This window comes from Trachymyrmex septentrionalis, unplaced genomic scaffold, assembly GCF_001594115.1.
Source record: "Trachymyrmex septentrionalis isolate Tsep2-gDNA-1 unplaced genomic scaffold, Tsep1.0 scaffold74, whole genome shotgun sequence".
Lineage (NCBI taxonomy): Eukaryota > Metazoa > Arthropoda > Insecta > Hymenoptera > Formicidae > Trachymyrmex > Trachymyrmex septentrionalis.
Genome location: NW_017305927.1, coordinates 546,329 through 553,347, shown reverse-complemented (window position 1 = coordinate 553,347; position 7,019 = coordinate 546,329).

Genomic DNA, 7,019 nt, shown 5'->3' with positions numbered 1-7,019 from the left:
TTATTTTGCATTATGTGTAACTGATATTGTATTCCTGTAAGCAATATACATATTTATAAATTTGTACCACGTGACAACGTAAAGGAGACATCTCTGTTTTTTTTTAGTCAATTAATGCGAAATGATGTAGGAAGAACCGTGAGAAGGAAGTCAGCTCGCGCGTCACGTCATCGCCTCCGGGGGATAAAATGCCAGTTGTGAGTAATTAATCCTAGTCGTGCTAGTGTTCTCAGCGGGAACGACGAAGACGGATCAGAGGTAGACGAAGGGAGGCCTTAATTGCGGTGCGAATAGAACTCTTTTCCGCAAATGCGCCAAGAACGTCTGTCCGTTCCTTTCGCGCTAGCGATATGAACACATTGCGAACGTCACGACGTTCGGCCGCGTCCTGTGATTAATGCGTCGCTTCATTTACCGTGCGATCGGATCGTCGGTATAATTAATTAACCGCCTCGCCGCACTGTTCACTCCCGCGTTCTCTCAGGGTCAGGTACAATAATATGAACTCTACGCGTAAATAAAACGGGATCTCTTATCGTCGAGATTGGGTAGACGTGGCTCGGCTTATCAGCGTCATGTTATATCGAATCGGTGCCACGATTAATTTCGTTGGCGCGAATCTGATCCGCTCGCGGTGCGAGCGATTAATTAGCCGCGCTCGTCACGTCGAGACACGAAGTCTTAAGGTACGTCCACAGTATTGTACCGAACGTATTTGTGAAAAAGTCTGACGAGAAGCTTTAGAATCTTAAGATTATAATTAATATTAATAATAATGTGAACATCTTTAATCCTTTGTCTGCAATCTTCTCTCTTTTTTGGCACAAGCGAAATTTCTCCAAAATAAAAGAGGACAGAGTCCGATTCCTTCTCCTAAAATAATCGAGAAAATTGTTTTGTAATAGGAAAATAACTCTGAATTTTACGATATTTTTTAAAAGTCTGGAACAAACTTAGAATGGATAAAATAGGATCCAGATTAGAGAGTAAAATATAAAAATATAATTACAGCTGAAGGATCAATACAGACGCGAGATGTATTTCTATGTAAGGCGCGATAATACTTTTGCTGCATGTATAAAAGTAAGAATAGAAATAAAATAGTAGCCAACTTATATCGCGTAAATACTGAATTTTTTTAGTCTTTTCACAGCGTATTTATTTGACGTCTATGCAGGCACGTGAAATTCGTACATTTAATGGAAAACTGGAAATAAGTTCATTCGCGTTGTAATCTATTTTCAACCACACACTGCTTTTAATAACGCAATCTAATTCGCGATAGTAGAATATTACCGTAATCGAGTTGTCAGTATATAAGAGAATATTTCGTTGATGCAAAATTTATTTTAAAGGATTTAGTTTAAACTCTGTGTGTGTGTGTGTGTGTGTGTGTGTGTGTGTGTGTGTGTGTGTGTGTGAGAGAGAGAGAGAGAGAGAGAGAAAGAGATAAAAAGATCTACAGAAAATAACGTGAGCAACGGTGAGAGAGAAGTCTGCGTGTTAACCTCTATTAAAATTTATCTCCCATGCAAGCCCTAAAATGTATTTTCTTCCTTCATACTTTTTCGCAGCTACATATTTTCAATGCATCGCGTATTTTTCACGTACCAACGCAACCCCGACTTGCGCGTTCGGCTCGCTCAACCGCCGTCAACTTCCTTAAGCTTATCGCCGTCGCGAGATCTGGCTTCTTCTGGCCGTAGATATCCCAGAAAATGTGGTTAGCTCCTTTCTTGCCTCATATACCGACGCAATCGCCCTGGCGAGCGTCGTATTTCACCCAGTTTATAACAGTAGAGCGCGAAATAACACCCCGCCGCGTTACGGTAAACAGGTCCGCGTGTGAAGTAGTTATCCGCAGTCAAGTCTGCCGCCGGATCCGCAGTAGTAAGGGTCAACAGCCCGAACGCGTACCTAACACTTCGAGCCTAATCTGCGCGAGGAATCGTGGCGTTCATTGTCACGGTGTTATTTACATCGATCGGCTACGACCAGTCGAGGCGAAAACCTTGGATGTAAATTTCGCTCTTTCTTTGCGCCAGGCACATTACTTTCAGTATTCAACAAAAGCTTCGAATCGCTCCAATTATTATTAAAAATTGTTTAAAAATGTGGATATATTTAAAAGTCTAAAATGTCTAGACAATTTTTTCTTCTTGAAGCTCACTTTAGCTGTGTCATATAATAAAAAAATTGTTTAAAAAAAAATATGTGTATAAATACATGTATAAGAAAAAAAATACAAGTAGTTACAGCATTCAAGTACAACTTAAATAGTCTATTCTATTAATTAAGATAATATTTTGAAGTAAAATAAAAAAATTGATTTATTATAAATCTTTGTAACTAATAGTACTTGAATAATCATTCACCATTACTGCTGTCTGTTTATATATGTTACACTATGTGTTATGCCATTGTATGTCGTGCAGTCTATTGATGTAACAACAATAATATACTCCTTTTAATTTTGTGTCATCATATATCGTAGTATATCAGTCATATATCAGTCATATGTAATTCATGATTACCAACTGCTAGCAATTGTGATATTTATTGACATGTTATTTACAATAATATTACATTAATCGTAGCGTTATGTTGTCCAGATTGTAGTATATCAGAATAAAATCGCAAATTTCACTGACAATAGTAATCTGTCTGTTTGGAGAATTCGTCATTAGATTTTATTCGGAATTGTACGTTTTAAGCTGGCAAAATGCAGAATGCAGATAAAAGCGTGAGTATTGAAAGGCTGATAATTATTTGCTCATTATTAGGCGCGCTTTTGTGTAAAAACTAATAAGAGAATGGTTTGTGCAAGACAAGGGAAAGTTATTTTGTGAGCCAAAAATTTACTATTCAATCAGCATTACATTTCACCAATCTTTAACGCAAAGTAAATCTTATAAATAAATCTTAAAGCGATTACAATACACGCTATATTGCAGCTATATTGTCACTTGCTAATAATTGTAAATCATTTCAATCTCATCATCCAAATTTTTTTTTAAATTCTTTGCAATATTTTAATTCTTCATTTTCATATTTTTTTAACTATATATTTTTTTAAAGTAACTTGTCAATAACAAAATATATTTATTGTGTAAAAAGAGAATATCGTATTATTACAATAAATATATCAACAGCAATTAACTGCCATAAAGATTTAATGAAATTCACAATCTATAATATGCGACAGAAACAAAAGCGATTTAATTGTTTCATTGTTTAATATACGGAATTATTTATTACACGCGGATTATTTGTTATACAGAAAGAACGATTTTGTCGAAGTATCTGAATATTTAGCTAGAAACAGGTTTGAAAATAATTTCGTTTGTACTGTAAATAATTATAGAGAGATTGCTTCTCATTGATATGTTAAAACATTTTAAAGCATTGTTATCAACGTTTAAGCGTTTTATAATTATTTTGAGGGTTCAATAAAATTATTTTCAGATCTGTATCTAGTTAAATTTTTAGATACCTCAGCAAAATCGTTCTTTCTGTGTAGAATTATTCATTTCTGGGTGTTTTTCTTCCAATAAAACTCTTTATAGACTGACGCTCCTATTATTCCCCTAACGCCAAAACAACTTGTAGAATTGCGATCGGTCGGAGATACTCGCGAAAACGAGCTCGTTCGGCAATCGACGCCCTTAACTTTAACTATTATCTATACGATACAGGCACCTCGAACACAACCGTCTACGATCACTTTAACCGTGGTTATATTCGTGTATTCCTGTCCGGAAGTGGGTAGTCGCATCGCGATAAGGAAAGAAGAGATAACGCGACGGAGGAATACTTTCCGAGGCACACTTTAAGCAGAGATTTTGACGCTTGATTATCCTTTGATGACGATCGCAATTGAATGAGAACACATTATTGTAGCCGTTCCCAGTAATTGTAAATCATTTCAATCTCTCTCTCATCAACTCTTCTACTGTTTAAGTTTTTTCCCCCAGAGTTTTGACCCTTCATTCCCATACTTTTTTCTTATTCACTTTGCCATACTGCGACAATTTCTTTTTTCTAATATATTTTTATCTAAATATCAATTAATTTAAATATATAAAAATAATAATCAAGTATATTTGCTTTAATCATTATTTATATACAATAGATTTTTTAATTATAAGAGGATAATGTGTTTGCAGAAATGTACGCACGTAAATTTTTCACTTAGATCAATTTGATCCATGTGTAACAAACTAGGATTAAGATTTTTTTTAGCATTATTAAATTGACAATCAATTTAATTTGTAATATTATTGTTTCAGTATTATGGAACTGTTCAAAATGGATTCCAATCAGAATTATTCCACAACTTGAATTGTATTAAAGAAGTGTTATTATACGAGACTACCAAGATGTTTGGAATTATTCATCAAGAGATTTTATTATACTAGACTGCTGAAGATGACTTGAATTAAGCCAAAACGTTCGGTATTTGTTATATATATGTAGTACTGAGAAATATATATTGATATAATCATTCCAATTACTGCGAATTTAAGCTCTTAATTGCTCGTTTTTTCATTTATTGTTTGATTCGGAATTACTCCGTTTTTCCTAGAAAACAATAGAAATCTAGGAAATTATTGAACAATTCCGGTTGGAATCTATTCTGAATAATTCCATAATCGTTTCAGTTTGTGATTGCGTTTGAAATTCGACTATAATCAGTACAGTTTATATAATTAAAAGATGTATTTAAAATTTACATTGAAATATTATTAGGCGTTGAGATTCAGTCTCGATCATATTTGGCGTGTACTTTACTTATTTGATGTATTTATACAGCAGTCTAGCGAAACTTATCCATTTTTTAAATAATTCAGACATCAATTTTAACAACTCAATATATCGAGAGAATTGTTCGTTCTTTTCAGATACTTGCGACTTTTGAGATATCCCGCATATACAGGTGACGCATTTAATATATCCAACAAATACCTGGCGCCATCGATGCGCAATAAAATATCCGCCGTCGCGAAATATTGAAAGCCGTGCCGCATGTAAAGCGACGGGGGAGGGATTGTATCGAATAATACGGCGAATTTCTCTCAGAACGGTTTCATTTTAAACGATGACTCGCCGCCCGTTCGGATTCGGAATCTCGGATTTTCCGATGGAAAAAGCGACGGGGGCGAAAGGGAGACGGAGAAAGAAGGGGAGCGAGACGTGGACGACGGTCATCGACATGGAAAGAAAAGCGACCCTTCCCTTTACGACTTTCGTATGCGAAACAGGTCCACGAGACGTTCTCCGGGGGAAAGGCAGCTGGACGAACGTTATTAATACCTTTCGTGTGTGATCCGTCAACAAGTTCCCTCAGCGGTGTCGAGTAACAAAAAGCTCAGGGGGGTTCTGTGAAAAGCCAGGTCAGTCACGCTGACGCGTTATCGAGGGGGATATAAATGTGCGAGTCTATCGATTTCGTGTCCGACTTCTCGCGGGGCGCGTTGTCAAACGAAGCGAGTTGCTTCGTAAGCGGAACGAAGGCCCGGCCGTCTACGCGACCTGTAAAGGGCCGCTGTAAATTACATTTTGACATCATGACGCGGGTATATTGGAACGCGATGTTACGAAATTGGAAGCTGCCGGAAAAGGCCGACAGTCTGCTATTAAAACGCGAAGCTTCGTTTAATTAGCCTCTCAATTGGGCGCTTCTTTCATTCATGATGTAACCCGAGCATTTTGTATAAGCTTTTTAAGCGAACAAAGATTCGTGAGCAATGAGTATATTTATCTATAATATGTCTAACACGTTGGATAACTTCAATTAAATGATTAATTAAATTAATCGTTTAGCATTTTGGAGGGGGGGGGGGCGGAAACCATGAGTTTAAAATTCACTGATCAGAAACCAATTGAATCAATAGAGAATATCCTTCCTCAATTTCCAGTTTGTTATCTCTACTAAGAAATATATTATATTGCTACTTGATCGAGAAAAAAAGCTACATATATGAGCCATAGATTTTTGGATAACAAGTGAAAGTAATTGTGGTTCATAAGTTTAGATTAATGTATTAAATTATTGAATTGACATGTATGCTGCATAATTACATGTATAACATTTAAAATCAAAACGTAATAGAGTGTGAATTTATATTATGTTAATCATAAAAATATTGTATTTCTATACTATTATTAAACAGAATACCTTATAGTCTTTTTTTTTGCATAGCTTTGCCACGCGCCTTTAGTAAAAAAATGTATAGAGTTATACTTCTAATTAAAACTACGAAAATAGTTTACGTGCTTGTGTAAAAGTGCCGGTATTTGCCATTTAATTAATGTTAGAGTTGTGAAATTTAATCATACATTCTTTTGCCGAAACTATGCTTCTATCTATATTTTGATAATTACATGCAAAGTGAATTGTTCTATATGTTTCCGATATTTTTCCTTACTTTTCTCGTAAATAAAATATCCGATTGAGAATGAAGAGAATATCGCTTGGGCATGAATGAAAATCAATGTTGAAAACTTATAAGCGTCAATATAAGATAATGGCTATTTTCTGTTCCGTTAAATATCGAGAATTTTGATTATCAATAAAATCTACTTAATTGATTGCATAAATCAATGGAAAGCACAGTATAGTACAGAGTAAACAAGTATGCAAGTAAATAAATGCGCGAGGTATCGTAGCGTTTAATTACCACGAAACGAGCCATCTGCTATCATTAATAATTAATTAATTGTCATCATTATATGCAAACGATTAATTGATAATTGCCGGAATAATTTATGTACACGCCACTAATTAGTCTACTCTGCACGTTGTTCATTCCAACTGTCGATAATGCAACTACAATTGTCATTATTATGAAATAACGCCAAGTTATAATAAGTTAATGACATATACTTGCCCTATTCATTTACTTTGCTTAATTTAACATTTCATGCGAGATTGATTTCCCTCTTTATTCATAGAAACTTTTTCCATGTTTTAAATAGAAACAGATCTATTACTATATATTTATATATATATACATATA